The sequence below is a fragment of the Drosophila nasuta genome, chromosome X, assembly GCF_023558535.2.
Source record: "Drosophila nasuta strain 15112-1781.00 chromosome X, ASM2355853v1, whole genome shotgun sequence".
Lineage (NCBI taxonomy): Eukaryota > Metazoa > Arthropoda > Insecta > Diptera > Drosophilidae > Drosophila > Drosophila nasuta.
Window position 1 is genome coordinate 11,091,995 of NC_083459.1, and position 16,468 is coordinate 11,108,462.

Below are 16,468 nucleotides of genomic sequence, written 5' to 3' on the forward strand. Positions count from 1 at the left end.
CAATAATTTCACCAAAATTATATAAATATATAATTGTTATAAATATAAATATTGTCATATTTAAATGACGATAATTTTAGTTTTTCAGATTAAGTTTAAAATGCCAAATCAAAAATAAGTTTAACATTTAATACAAAATAGAAAAGTGGAAAGTGGAAATGTAAAAGGATATCCATAAAAATATATAAAAGTCGATTGCCCGATGCGACGGTTAATTGAAATTCAGGTGTTGGGCCAACGTTGCGTATACTTAATCGGTAGGTCAAAGTATTTTTATTATCTGTACTCACAATCATAATAGTCATATCGATCCGCCTCGCTGGGATTATTGCTGCCCATGATTTTGGCAAATACTACAAAAGAGAAAGCGAAAAAGAGAGAAAAGGAGAAAAGAGTTAACAATTTGAGAATACAAACAGCAAAGAAATCGTGCAATTCAATTAAAAACGCTGAGTGCAAGCAAACGAATTAAAATGCGAGAAATACAGTTTGGTCGAGATAAATGCCAAATCGGTATAAAACAAGGTGAAAGTGTGCTCGACGGTGAGATACCCACTACCGAAGAAAATGCTAAATCGGTATTCTAAATAAAATACTACTATACTATATTAATATACCACAGCGTTATTATGCATTAAAAAAAATAAGAATTACAAATATACCAAATTAAATGATCACATAAATAAAATATAACAAATTAATATACCGAAAAAATACTAAAATACTATAAAAGTTATATTCGATAAACGACATTGTTTTAAATTCAGACTATAAGAAATTAAATAATCTAGATAAATAAAGAAAAACTAAATTATACCTAAATGCAATGTCCATCTAACGATATCACTTTTTTATTCAAAATATACCAAATTAAATAATCATATAAATAAAATATACCAAATTTACATACCAAAAAATGCTAAAGCTATATTTTAATATTGTAGCGCAATATTTACTTTTATATAGTATATACATTTAAATTAAAAATATACATATCTAAATAATCAAATGCAATACCAAATATATCAAATTAAGTCAAATATGCCTAATTAAAATATCGAAAAAGTACTAAAATACTGCAAAAGCTATATTTGGTATAAAGGTATACTTTGATATTTAAGATATACCAAATTAAATCATAAAATTAAATCAATATACTAAATTAACACACAGCCAAATATTTTAGTACGTTCGTTATTTGAAATATACCAAATTAGGCAATCAATTAAATAAATAAAATACCAAATATATTAAAATAAATAACATATACCAAATTAGCATACCAAGAGCTATATTTGACATAACGAAATCCTTCTACATTCAAGGTATGATATGATCGCAATTAAAGCAAAAAACTCGAGCCTTCTAATTCCGCTTTATGTTAATTTTTATACCCGCTACCCATAGGGTGGAAGGGTATTATAACTTTGTGCCGGCAGGAAATGTATGTAACAGGTAGAAGGAGGCATCTCCGACCCTATAAAGTATATATATTCTTGATCAGCGTCAACAGCCGAGACGATCTAGCCATGTCCGTCTGTCCGTCTGTCCGTCCGTATGAACACCTACATAGATCTCAAAGACTATAAGAGATAGAGCTATAATTTTCGACAGCATTTGTTATGTTTGCACGCAGATCAAGTTTGTTTCAAATTTTTGCCACGCCCCCTTCCGCCCCCGCAAATCAAAAAAATCAAATAACAAGCGTAATTTTAAAGCAAGAGTTACGAATTTTGGTAGATTCAATAATCACTATAGTAGTTATGATTCCTGAAAACTTGGTTGCGATCAGATAAAAATTGTCGAAGTTATTAAAGAAATACTTTTGTATGGCAAAAACGCCTACTTACTGGGGGTCTTAGTTACTTTGTCTGACAATTTGGTATATTGTGCCGTCTATGGTATATTTTGAATGCGGTACTATATCGATATACCACATATACATTTTGGTATATTTTTTTAGTATTTTTGTAGTATATTTGGTATATTTTGAGAAATATACTGCAAAATATATTGCTTTTATTCATAATGGGTAGCGGGTATCTCACAGTCGAGTACACTCGACTGTAGCTTTCTTACTTGTTTTTTTTGGATTTACGCTGTGATCCTAGGTGTTCATAAGAACCGACAGACAATTTTGTATTCGCTCTTCTTTTATTTACAATCTGTCTGTTTAAACAATAAATAAATAGTATAATTAATATTAAATGAACAAAAAAATCAATTCTCAGTATATAACATCTTTTCAGTTGGTTGGATTTATCTATCGGGTAGATCGAGTATGTCAGTCTTCTTACTGTTAAATTGTTGTCTACTAGACTTAAGGATAATTTAGCCTCGTGATTATGGAGTCTATCGATGTATTTCTTTCTAAATTTCTTTATTTCTTCTTTTATGATTGGAATATATTGAGATCTTTGTGAACATTTGGACAGACAATGGTTAAGAATATGCTTCAGCTAACACATAGCTATTATATAATAAATAAATAGCGAATGGTCAAATGTTAAATGCTAATGTAAGAAATGGAGATCAGAACTCACGTTTGGCGAAACTCCGGCGAAATCGAACGAAGCACGAAACGGAGCGTGAGAGTTGAGTTAGATCTTCGGGATGAGCGCCGTTCTGTATGCAAATAATCGGCGCCAGCGGCGCGATGTGGCAGCGACTGTGGCTGCGACTGCGACGCCGACGCTCGAGCAATGGAATTGCCACAAAACTATGCTCCCCCGCAGCTGCCCCTCCGCCACCGCCTCCAGCTGCTGCTGCTCCCGCTGCTGCTGCTTCGGGCGATTCGCTGGGAATTATGTTGCAGTTATCGCTGTTATTGTTTATATTGCTGTTGCTATTATTGTTGGTAAGAGCACTGTTGTTGTTGTTGTTGTTGCTGGTGCTGAGTATGGTAATGACGTTGACACTGCCCTGCAGTGGACTTGGATTGGTCGTCGCTGCAAGAATCAACAAACAAAGAGTTCTCATCAATCGCAAAAAAAACCAAAAAAAAATTAGTATAGTTCAATAACAGAGAAAATGCGAAATCGAATAAAAGAAAATCCATTTCGGATACGCGCCGCATGTGTGACAAATTTTTGCTGTCTCGTGCAATGTATTTTCCCCCGTTGTTGTTTTGTTTTTTTTTTCACTTGCGAACGTCGTAAATCATTCAAATTTGCATTCAATGTATTCGTTTTTTGGTTTTTGTTTCAACTGGCAAAAAATATGCAAGGCAATGTGCCAAATGGTGCAGAATGCGCACAAAACATAACAAGCTGGAAAAGAGACCGAGAGAGCAGGACTCAACAAGAAGAGAAGAATGCTCGACTGCAGAGTACCCTGTAGATAAAAGTCGATTTCAAACATTGTGTAAGACAAAAATATGTTTTTTTTTTTACATTTTCATTCGAGCATTCCATTTCCTTATTTACTTTCTAATCAAAGTGCAAAATAATCAATCAATCGACTAGATTTGCTAGACTGGGAAATACCCTGTACTACACACGTATCGTAATCGATTACACATTCTAATTTCCTCATTCCGATGCACTGCAAGTTGTAGTCGCCTCTTTTTATCTGCCATAAAGTACGCCTCGTTCTCTTCCATCAATCAAATCATCAATCTAATGGCCAAGCTCCTCTGCATTGCGAATTTCTCTTCGACTTGATCTCCGCAAGATGCATTTATGTAATTGCTTTGTCAGTTATTCTTTGATAAAGATGCAATCAGAGTCACTAACACTCCCCAAAACCTTATCTTCTTGGATTTATTGAAATAGTACTTTAATATAAATTTCAATTCAACTGAAATTCGACTTTTTAAAACAAATAAACACTTAAGTGTATTGTTTAGTAATAGATGCATTTGGCAACAATTTTATGAAAGTTTAAAAAAAAAATGCATTAATATCTAATTATTAATGCAAGCCATCATATCCATTGATATCTTTCAAACACTTTTGATATTTAATAATACAAAAATATATTGTACTATATTCATCGATATTTTGATATTCATTAAAACTTTTAATTAATTTTTCAATCGTATTGATAGAATAATTTTAATGCAATACTTTGGCCATTGATATTAATATTAAGCTCAGCAAAAATTCAAATCATAGAATTCAATTTAAGAACAACAATGCAATCAAGTTAATAAAAATTATAACAAAAAATATTTATCTAAAATTATTAGATAAGTATATTGTAAATAAATAATACTTAAGTATTTCTTAAATAACCTCTGACCTTTGGGTACCGAGTATAAACATTTTTACATATTTTAAAATTAATATTTATGTGGTTGCCTTTATATATATTTGTTTTAAAGTTTGATTAATGCTTGTTTTAAATTTTAATGTAATTAGCAAGCACTCAATGCGGATTTCATTGTCTGCTTTAAATGTACAAAGTAATCTAATCTCGAACTCTTGACAAATGTGCAATTTACTTGGCCAATAAACGAAGTGAGAGTTCAAACGAATGCGAAGGTTGCTTGCTGTGTCTTCATTGGCAATGCACATGTTGCACGTGTTGCACGTAGGAGAAGAGAAGAAAACCATTTGGTAGCAGCCTCTTGGATACTCGTATGTGTTATAAACAATCTCGTTGAACGCTCGCTGAGAAGTCGTAACTCATTTGATTTATTTGGCAACAGCTGTCGACACTTTTCGCCTTTTCACCCGACCAGTGTGGAGTGAGTGAGTGCAACACGAGTTTAGCACTTTAAAAATAGTAATGCTATCACGACCTTTTTGGCAAAACATTTTTGTTTATGTTGAAGCTGACTGGCTGTTGGCCCGTCTTCTCAATTGAAGAGGCTTCTCCTCATCTCCTCATCCCCTCCTCCACCTGCTTCCCTTCTTCTTCACTTTCTTTTGGCTTGACAAACTCTTATCCTAGCCGCAGCTGGCTAATTCCTGGCGTGTTGCCAGCCAGCCAACTGCAACTCGAGGAATGTTCGTGTTCGTGTTCGGTACTGAGTTGCGGTTCTGTTTATTTGTTGCATATTTTATCGTGCAGCAAATCGCACACGACAATCGCAATTCTAAGAATGCAACAGGCGAGAGAGAAAGAGAACTTCTTCTTTGCTTCTTTGCTTCTTTGTCTGACTAGTGTTTTGTTCTTTTGGCTTGTGTCTGATTCATCATCAAACAAAATGATTTCAGAGCGGGGGCGGGGAATTGATTTCTCGATTTTTATTTATTTAGTTTGTGTTTGTTTTACTTCTTTGGCGATTGCTTGGGCAAAATAAAACAAGCGGCAATGCGAATACTAAAATTTTACGCACAGTTTCCGCACATCGAGGAGAGAGAAAGAGCCATTCATCACATGCGCTAATACAACAGCAACACACACACACACACACACATACACACGCGCGTATTTGTTGGTGTGTCAATGTCAGCGTCAAAGTGCCAAACAAACTGCCAACTGCTGAAAAATAAATCGCACAACAATCTTGTCTGCGTATACGTAATATTCGCTGTCCTTGCAACGTGCAAGCATCAAGCAACATAAACAACAACACATGCTGAATACGCTCCATATTCGAGGACATCCTATAAACATATTCGATTTTGCGTATCACACACAAAAAAGTCAACAATTTGTTTTCCCCCCCTTTTTTTCTGTATACCCTGCATTGAGAGCAACAACAAAAATGGCGTATCTTTGTCATCAACATAATCAACTTTTAGAATTTTCAGGCGCAGTTTGCAGTATTTATCAAAGTTCAAACACACAAATTGCAACTTATAGGCCTTTAAGTATTTTATAAACTTAAAGCTAGCTGTCAACTTGATATATGCAAATTGTCTTGTTTCCCTGAAGTACGCAACCTGCATTTTAAATGCAAGATAAACACATCTGCTATACCTGGGAAAACTAATATGCCCAGTTGGGTTAAAATAACTGCAATTTCGAAGCACGATATTTGCTTTGCATCTCTGGATGCGTTCGCCTTTTAATTTAATTTCCGACAACAACAACAACAACAACAACAAAAACTAAAAAGAAGAGGAGAGGAGAACGTGCAAGCGCAAAGCGAGCAACAAAATTACCTGAAAAGTGCTGCAAACTTTTCTCTCAGTGTCGAATTTAATTTGTGCTATGAAATTGTGCACTGAATTTAAACATGCATTTTTAATGAATTCATAAAAACGCATTCGGTTGATGTTTAATTGCATAAATTAATAATCAAACGCATCGTTTGTGCAATCGCAGTGTCATTAATTCACAACTATGTCTGTGTGTGTGTGTGTGTGCTCAAGCAAGTATTTGATTTCAACAAATGAGCCCCATCATTATTGTTTCACGGCCAGTGAATCATGTGTTTCTGGAGGCGTTAACTGCTTGGCCACTTAATTTACGGTCCATTAACCATATGCAGAATTATGGCTAAATTCGAACGACTTCTCCACAATACTCATACTCATTCGCATTCAAACTAATTGCCTTTTATGTGAGATGAGCAATCAATGTGCACATAACTTTATTTACGTCAACTTTCAAAGTTGCATTATTGCAATATTATTTTAATTAAAACGCTCTTTCCAGATGAACTAAATAAATGATGTTTCGCATTGCTATATATTTAAGTGTGACCGTTTTCAGCAAACGATGTGAGACTAAATCTGACACGATATTTTTAAAAACCAAGAAAGCATGGCCACACCAATAAATTGTTAGTTTGGTCGCCAAGTTTCCTTGCACTCAGCACCTGAAACATTTTCTTCTTAAATAAATGCAATTATTCAAAGAATCAGATAAACTTCCATTCTTTGCTTATTTCTATGGCGACAATATCCCAGTAAAATTTTATTTTACTGCAACGTGGTTAAATTTTTTTTTGATTTTAAGTTCCAAATACACTTCGTGACTCCACAGTTGGAATAAATACTATTTCTCTTCACAAGAAAATGTCTCACACGCTTTCTTTTCATTGTGCAAGTGCTTACATCAAAATCGCATCAGTCCAATAGCTCTCTAAGGATGCAAAAGTAAACAAACTCAGACAGAAAACAAGTAAGAAAGCTACAGTCGAGTGTACTCGACTGTGAGATACCCGCTACCCATTTCGAATAAAAGAAATATATTTTGCGGTATTTTTCTCAAAATAACCCGTTTATACTACAAAAATACTAAAAATATACCAAATGGTATATTTGGTATATCGGTAAAGTGCCGCATTCAAAATATACCATAGACGGCACAATATACCAGATTGTTAGCCAAAGCAACTAAGACCCCTAGTAAGTAGGCGTTTTTGTTCATACAAAAGTATTTCTTTAATAACTTCGACAATTTTTATCTGATCGCAACCAAATTTTCAGGAATCATAACTACTATAGTTATTACTGTATATACCAAAATTCGCAACTTTAGCTTTAAAATGACGCTTGTTATTCGATTTTTTTTTATTTGAGGGGGCGGAAGTGGGCGTGGCAAAAATTTGAAACAAACTTGATCTGCGTGCAAACATAACAAATGCTGTCGAAAAAAAATTATAGCTCTATCTCTTATAGTCTCTGAGATCTAAGTGTTCATACGGACAGACGGACAGACACACAGACGGACAGACGGATATGGCTAGATCGTCTCGGCTGTTGACGCTGATCAAGAATATATATACTTTATGGGGTTCTTCTACCTGTTACATACATTTCCTGGCGGCACAAAGTTATAATACCCTTCTACCCTATGGGTAGCGGGTATAAAAAGTATATCAAAGCTAATACAAACAAATCCTCCGAAAATTAACAATTTATTAAATAATGCGTTTATACAAGTATATATTTAATTTATTATTCAGCAATTAACTTTATGTTTTCCGTTTTGCATCATGTTAAGCAACTCATTGCGAATCGAACATCTCCTGTATAAAATGTTGAATTTGATTGCCTTAGCGATGTTCTTGATTAAAAGGTTCTACTTTTCAGAAATGTTCAACTGGCTGCATCCAGTTTAAACCGAGTATTATATAGTAAACTAACCGCAATAGTTGAAAATAAACTATGTGCATTAACATTTGCAAAGCCAATTTGAGGTCAGCTTCTGTTCAATGTACATTTTTAATACTTGTCTGCAAAACAATAATACTTATTTTTTTATTATTTCAACAGAACTTGCCGCAACGCAAAAGAAAAGCACAAAATGTTTCAAATTGTGCCGTTGCGTTGTGTTGTGTTGTGTTCCGTAGCATCATTATATTATTAACGGAGAATTTAACTTGAAAACAAGTCATTTTATATAGTACAACAAAATAGCGAAATTTACAAAACTCATAAAATCGCATACAAAAAACCAGAGCGCAAAATATTTATATTAATGATATGCATAAATGTGTCTATAAGTCCCGCTCCGCTCTCTGTCCTTCTTTCTTTCTTTCTATGTAAAAGCTGTTTTGTCTACGCCAAAGATCGAGAGAACAACGACGAACGAGGAACTGGGAACGAAGAGAGACGCCGACAATGTAGTTGAGGGCGAAGCGAAATGTATTTATGACGAGCAAAAGTCTAAACAAAATTTTTGTATGCAAGAGAAACATATTCCAGACATTGTTTAGACCTCCGCCTCTGGCCTGTTACTTTTCATTATCAGTGTTCGGTTTTCCGTTTTTCATTTTCGGCTATTGGTTTTTAGCTGTCATCAATGTCGTTTGAAACTACGATTCTCAGCAAAAAAAAAAAAAACAAAAACAAGTAAGAAAACTACACAGCTAAATAAAAGCAAAACATTGCTGTATTATTCTTATAATATACTGAAATATGCCGAAGGCTATATTTTGTGTAATTAAATAATACCTCGTTAAAAATATACCGAAATGAAATACCACCAAATATAAATCAGGCTATATTTGGGATATTAGTGTAGTACTGCGTTAAAAATATACCAAAATACTACAACATAAAATACCGAAAATATACTGAAGCCTTTTTTTGCTATAATTATATAGTAGTATATTTAAAATATACCAAGAATAGTATACCACAAAAATGTCAAAATGTACCGAAGGCTATATTTGGCGTATTGATATACTGTTTCACTCAAAATACCAAAACAATATACCATAAAATATCGAAATATGCTGAAGGATATATTTGGTATATATATATATATATATATATATATATATATATATATATATATATATATATATATATATATATATATATATATATATATATATATATAGGACTTCATTCAAAATATACCAAAATAATACACCACAAAAATGTGAAAATATACCGAAAACTACATTTGACGTATTGACATACTGTTTCATTAAAAATATGCAAAAATAATATATACCGAAGGCTATATTCGGTATATTTATATAGTACTTAGTACATTCAACATAAATTTTCCTGCAGTCACAAAGTTAAAATACCCATCTACACTGTGGGTATATCGGGTATATCAATAATTGCGGATCAATGTTTTTGATGCAGTTTTCCAAATCAAATTGAATACTAATTATTTCTTCGGATTAACTAATTCAGTTCTTTTGATTGGAATATCAATATTTGCTTCACAAATATAATATATTTCGCTGTATTTGGCGAAACATTCGCATAACATAAATATTTAATATAAAGAAATAAACATTAAACAATTATAGCAAAATATTTGTTTTATTTTGTCGACCATCAATCAAGTTGAGATAAATCAATTAAATCGCAGATCAGATGCAGCACCCAAAGTATTTTTTTTTTGTTTTTGTCGATGCGTATTCGGGGGATATAGATATAACAATAAAGCTATCGATCAATTATATAGTATATGGCGACGTGGCAATGGCCTGAGAGTTGATTTTATCCAGAGTCCATTGAGCACATTGAATAAACATCGAAAATCGAAAATCGAGAATTGGATATTGAAAATTGTGAATTGGAAATTGGAAATTGGAAATTGAAATTGGAAATACCCGTAATGCAATATACATTTCCGCTCCGCCTTTGTTCCGTTGCTGCTTTGGACATTAAAAAGCAACATCAAACGATAATTGCCACCTTTATGGGCGGGCTCCGTTCATAATTTGTGTGTGTGTTCGTGTGTGTGTGTGTGTGTGTGGGCTACTAAATAAAGTTTGCCTTTAAACATACGAATATTCGCAACACAAGAGAAAGGAACATATGCTTGGGCCCAAGCAATGGAAAATTCGGCCGCTGTTTATTTGCCAAATTATATTGCACTCGTATTTATTATTTTTTATGCCACGATTTTCATATATGGTATACATATATTATTTTGTACATAATGTGCGAGCACATTATATAAATTTAATTACACTCGAAATGGTCTTGGCTGCGATTGAAAATGGGTTTGCAACTTTTTTTTTTGGCCATGTGCTGGGCAACAACTTTTAATGATGCCCCCTCCACGCCCCGCCACGCCTCTTCACGACTGTCCGCCGCACGTGTTGCACGCACAGCAATTTCAGTTTCATTTCCAGAATGTACACACCATTAGCTCGCTTCGTAGTGGGTGGGTGGGTGCCAGTGGGAAATTGTATCTCGGAAATCTATTTTAATGCGAATCGCACGGCTATTTCTGAAGCCATTTAAACGCCATGGGTGGCCCACAATACTTACTACTCATAAGTGCAGGTCGCGTCTTCTTCTTCTTCTTCTTCTTCTTCTTCGGAAAGCAGACCTAAACAATACTTCGATTTCTCGCTTATCATCACCACCACTTGAAAGTGGAGCAAACTTATTAATTATCAATGAAATCACAGCACTTCTTGCTTGAATTTATAATATTTTCTATTTTCTTAGTAATTACTTATTTTTGAATGTGGAATATCACGCGGCATACTTTTCGGCAGTCACAAAAATATGACGAATTACTTCCAGGGTATGTGATTAGTTTACTATATTCCACATATACATATACTCTAGTTGAAAACAACAAATTTATAGTGGTCAGGTAGATAGAGTCCATAATTTTAGTTCAATTTTTGAAGCCCTTCATTTTTACGAGCTGTGCAAAGTTAATTGTCTCAGAATTAAAGCAAGAAACTGTCAACGAAACTTGAGTTTATGGCTATTTCTTATTCTTACACCAAATAAAAAAGAACAAAATTGGAGAATATTTATGTTTTGTAAGGCAGCTGATAAACAATCAAAGTAAATATTCGTGCTATTTATTTATTTTGTTAACTGTTTTCTTAGTGTCTACAAGTTGTAGAATATTATTCAATGTCGTGTATTATACAATTAAGGAGTGGAAGCAATGTTATGCATAAAAATAAGTTGGAATACATATTTTTTAAATATAAATTGTTTCTATCAAACTTTTGCTCTTTTTTTATAATATTCAAAGTTAAGACAATCTAACTCCAAATCATTTAATTTATTTTCTTCTGCGAACATTAAAACAATATATTAGTTTTTATATTAAACAAAGAAACTGTAATAAAAAAAAGAAATAAAAAATTCCAGTAGAGTGTGCTCGACTGTGATATACCCAACACCCATTTAGAAAAAGAGCATTATTCTTAAAATATACCGCAAAAATACTAAAATATACTGAAGAGTATATTTGGTATTTGGATATACAACTACATTCCAAATACAGAGAGTACATAGTAGATTGTCAGCTAAAGTAATTAAGACCCTATTATTTCTAAAACAATATAATAATTTTTATATCAACTGTCCTAATTAGGACAATGAATCATTCCAATTTATTAATCTTCCAAATCAAAATCAAGTATTTCACAAAAAAAAAAACAGAAAAGAAAACATTTCTATGGTAATTTTCCTAAGGTCACATCGAAAAGCAAAAAATAAAATAAAAATTTGTAGTTTATTGCATTGTTGTTTATAAATCATTTAATTTACTATATATTACAGTTTTTGATATGTTCAGACATGCTCAGAAATGAACTACAAAGCATAGCAACTATATTTATGCATTATTTTCGAAAGTCTTTTGTTTACTTCGCTGTTTATAAACAATGGGAAAGAGCAATTTGAAGGGCAAGCCCCAATTTCATCCGGACAAATGTAGGTCTATCTATCTCTCTCTCTTTTTCTCTTTTTCTCTCTCTCTCTCTCTCGCTATTTCTTTCTCTCTGTGTAAATATTGGTAACCCGGAAGTAATATTACGGAATTGCTTCGATGAATTCCGCTAACGCAAGATCAATAAAAAAATCTAATTAATGTGAGAACGTAACTATAATAAGAACAAGTACATTTGAAAGCACAAATACATGTGGATTTCTATGGCTGAACCAAAAATATTTCAATTTTAGGTTGCCACATAGTAATCGTTAATCAGAGCACTTTCAAATTGTTTAAAATTACAAAACAAGGCTCTTTATATGTCAGGAATATTTTATATTTATATATACAACTATACAACTATAAAATTAAATAATCCAATTTTAAACTTGCTAAAAATGTTTTATGATTCATTTGTGTTTCATTTGACAAATTCCTAAATTACTCACTGATTTGCGATGTGTCATCTCCAAATGACAAGTGTCATCTCTACAAAGTAATTAATTTATCGATTCTAAATTGAATGTAATGGGCACATATAATTAGGGCTTGGAAATATCGACAAACTTAATATCAAACATTTTCAAATATTTGATATTGATTGATTTTGATTTTGTCTATAATTATGCCCATTGAATTTCAGTAATTGATAACTATCGATATCGTTTATTTCTCTGCATTCTTTGCTTTAAAAATACTATTTGCTGTTATAGATATTAATATTCACTGCTAGAAGAACGAAATAGTTAACTTTCAAAGGTAACTCAAATTCCAATATTCGGATGGTGAAAGGGAAAAAGAACCTTATTAAAAAAAAATGACAGATTCCTTATGTTTCTTTACTTATAATAAATATTACTCAACTAAAAATCTTCATTACTTAATTTAAAAACTTTTATTCTAATTTCAGGACGATTGAAGTTCAGAGAATTCTTATTGGTGAAGTTCAACTAAACATCAAATACTTTGTTCAGATATTTGTTTTGAAATACTTTCAAAGAGAGATCTCCAAACACAGAGACAGAGGTGAAAAAGAAATTGATTCACATTTATTCGCAATTGAACTTGACAAACAATTGTGGAATATTAATCAAAGTCAGCTGCAATAGTTTTCAACTTACACATCTCCACATCCATGACTTCCTGTGTCGTCGTTGCCATGACGCTCAGCATTTTTCGGTAGTTGTTGTGTTTGTTGTAAGTATTTTTTTTGGTATTTATTTTCGTTTCGTTTTTGCAGGGGGCGCTCACAAGTTGCAGTTGGACGTGGTCAACAGGGGGAGAAGCATTATATCAATTGCTGGTCGAACCAAACGCTGACCGGTGCAGTTTATGGCACCAGCCAAGGCTAAAATTAGTTTGGCAACACGGCACTCAAAAACAAATTCACCAACAAACAAAACAAAAGAGAACAGAACAGAAACAAAAAAATCAAATAAAATGGAACGCGAGTGGAAAAACAAAATCAAATCATAAACCGAGCGCGTCGCATGAACCGTTACACCGTTGCACACACACACTTGCACACACACACAGCTGCACACACTTGCACACACACAGAGAAGTAATGCAAGTGGTCGACGAATGAGAGGAAGAGGGGGGAAAAAGCACACCGCTTGAAATTGAAAGTTCTCATTTGTTTTGCTAATTGCAAATTAAACAAATTCGCACACGTTCAGTATATACCAAGAGTATATATTGACTATTTGGTATTTTCGCAGCGTTTCTCGTTTCTCGTTCCTCGCTTTGTTAGATTTGCGAATCTTTAATAAGCATTTCCCGTATATTTGCTGATGTAAATAAGACCGACAGCTGCCCCGTATTCTTTTTTTTTTCTTCTGTATTTAATTTTTTGTATTTTATTTTTTTTTTTGCAGCCAGTCAGTCAGTCGTCTGTTTGCGTTGACGGCTGTACGGTAAATGTTTTTGCCGCTTCGTTCAGTCTCTGCTCTCTTCTTTTACTTTCCATTTTCTTATTCGTGCCGGATTATTCGTTCGCCCGTTCCTTTGGACTGATGCTGAGTACACAAAGTACACACACACGCATACTCGTATTTTTGGCTCCCCTCCCCATTCGCAGTTACAGTTGCTCTCAAACTGTGCTCGGCCACTGCGATCATCTCATGGAATTCCACTGCGCCTGCTCATCGAAATGAAACGAATCCAAAACCAAAACCGAAACCGAGCAAGCGAGCAAACGAGTGAAAAACCCGATTCGTAATCCTCAGTGGTTGTTGCCAGGTGTGTTGAAGGTGAAAGGTGGAAATCGTGGTGGAAATAAGCAAGAGAAAAAGAGAGAGAGAGAGAGAGAGAGAGAGAGATGGCTTTTCCGATCGCAGCAGCTGCCGTGAAAACACACACGATTAGCGGAAAATGGTCGGAAAAGCGCACTCAAATAAATATTGCAATTCTTACAAATCGGTTTTTATTAACTACAACTTTTTCCAACTAAATTATTGCGAATTTCTTTGAACTGATTACAAAAGTTTTCCAGTTATAATCAAGTATACAGATGCAAAGATTCAGTAGAAGCAATTTGCTTTAATATTCACTGAACTTCTAATTTCTCCAAAGATATAAGATAACGTAATGTTAAGCTAGTTTAGCTCATCCTAAGATCCCAAAGTGTTTCTTCTTTGTGTACAAAGTATGAACGCAATTAGTATTTATACTTAAATTAGATTTATGTTCATTAAAGTCCCACATATACAATACAATACGCTTATGACAAACAGTTTTTTTTTTGGTATTTTAAATATACTAAAAAGTGTTTTTCTGGCATAGCCTTTATTTCTTTTGTTGTTTTGGTTTCTGTCTTTTCTATTAAATCAAAGTGCTGTCCACTGAGCTGTTCACTCTACAGTATATTTATATTTATACCAGCTATGGCATTCGGTATATTTTAGTAGAAAATGTGTAGCGGGTATTTTACATTCCAGCACCCTCGACTGTAGCTTTCTTTCTTGTTCCTGAACATTTCGATGTAACAACAAGGTAAGTGAGATATTGTCCAATTATTTTCGAGATTTTCGAGCTTCAATTCCTTGATATCTTTGCAGTTGAACTCATCAGTTGATGTAAATGCTCGAACTGACTGTTTATCGAATTCAAAGTATTGTAAATAAAATAATTTACCACTCACTAACTCTAGTTGTTGATAGGCACAAAGAATCTCTTCAGCCATTGAGTTTTAGTAGCAGAGTTTAATTTCTCTTTTAGCTGTTTACATAAAGATGATAACATCCCAAGAATTCATATTTTATATAATATATTTGACACGTAAGTATGCATAACAGTGTTGTCAAGTTAAGTTATACCTGCATAGAGCATAGAAATCACTTCCTTACTATGCGTATACTTAATTTGCAAATCAAAAGAATAACATGAGTAAAAGTCTATTCTTAAACATCAAACAATTCTTAAGCGGCATAGACATTCAACATTTAAGTAGAACTGAGTTGATATCAGGATATGGGAAGTAAAAGCGAACAACAGAAGACAAAATGTCAATCGGAATTCAAGAAGCTATAATTCACAATAAATAAGATGCAACTTTACCTAGAACAACAATTTTCTTAACTAAATGCTTGTTAATGCAGTGAAGCGAATTTGGCGAAAGAATATTTGATGTTTGGGCATTGCTGACATGGGCTAATAATTCGCATTGTGCCACTCGCATTCGCATTCCGATTGCTGCCGACAAGCAAGTGTACAAGTACCATATACATATATGTATACTATATGGCATACTACATCTGGTCGAGACTTTTGATGGCAGCATAAAGTACTTATTTGCGTGTCTGTCTGTGTGTGTGTGTGAGTATCATGGCATATTTAATTTAAGCGATCCGTTTTATTATTCTATTCCAATCGCATCTCAAATTGCGTAGACAAACCCATCAGCATTCCCACTTCGGTCATCTAGTCGGCATTCGGCATCGCCTTCCCTTACCCCTTCGCCTTCCCCTTCCCACACAGTCCGAGTTGGACATTCCTCGCTCGTAGTATTGTCAAATTCCAAAGCGCACATGTGAAACATCTTGTGAAGGACAAGGAGGGGGGACGAGGGAGACAACGACTCCGACTGGGACTGGGACTCGGAGTGAATCTGTGACAGAGGTCGGAGGGCGGAAGGAGAGCACTGGGTTAATGCACTGCCATCCGGCAAAGAATTTACGAAACTACACACAACAACAAAATAAAAAGAGAGAGGAACAAGAGGAGCAAGAGGAGGGAGGGAGGGGCAGGGAGACGCAACCTCATCCCTCATGCAGCAGCGAGGCGAAACGATAGTAAAAACCAACTGAATTGTTTTGGGCGAGAGAAGAAAAAGCTTTTCGTATATTTTATTATTGCATGCATATCGATTGGGCAGCAAAAGACCAAAGCAGAGCAGAGCAGAGGAGAGGAGGGGAGAGGAAAGGAGAGGAGAGAAGCCCGAGTCCGTGTCCCCACCCAATGTGTT

General features: G+C 34.1%; 1 protein-coding gene across 1 annotated transcript in view; it reads right to left on the bottom strand.

Moving 5' to 3' along the window:
* LOC132795556 (class E basic helix-loop-helix protein 22) overlaps positions 1-13,252 on the bottom strand; it is a 113,948-nt gene extending 100,696 nt beyond the window's left edge. The window contains exons 1-3 of the transcript XR_009633446.1: positions 13,125-13,252; positions 2,544-2,948; positions 291-353 (exon numbers count right to left, since the gene is read on the bottom strand). The gene's annotated coding sequence lies outside the window, so the exon portion shown is untranslated. The remainder of the gene's footprint in view (positions 1-290; positions 354-2,543; positions 2,949-13,124) is intronic.
* Between the last annotated feature and the right edge of the window lie 3,216 nt (positions 13,253-16,468).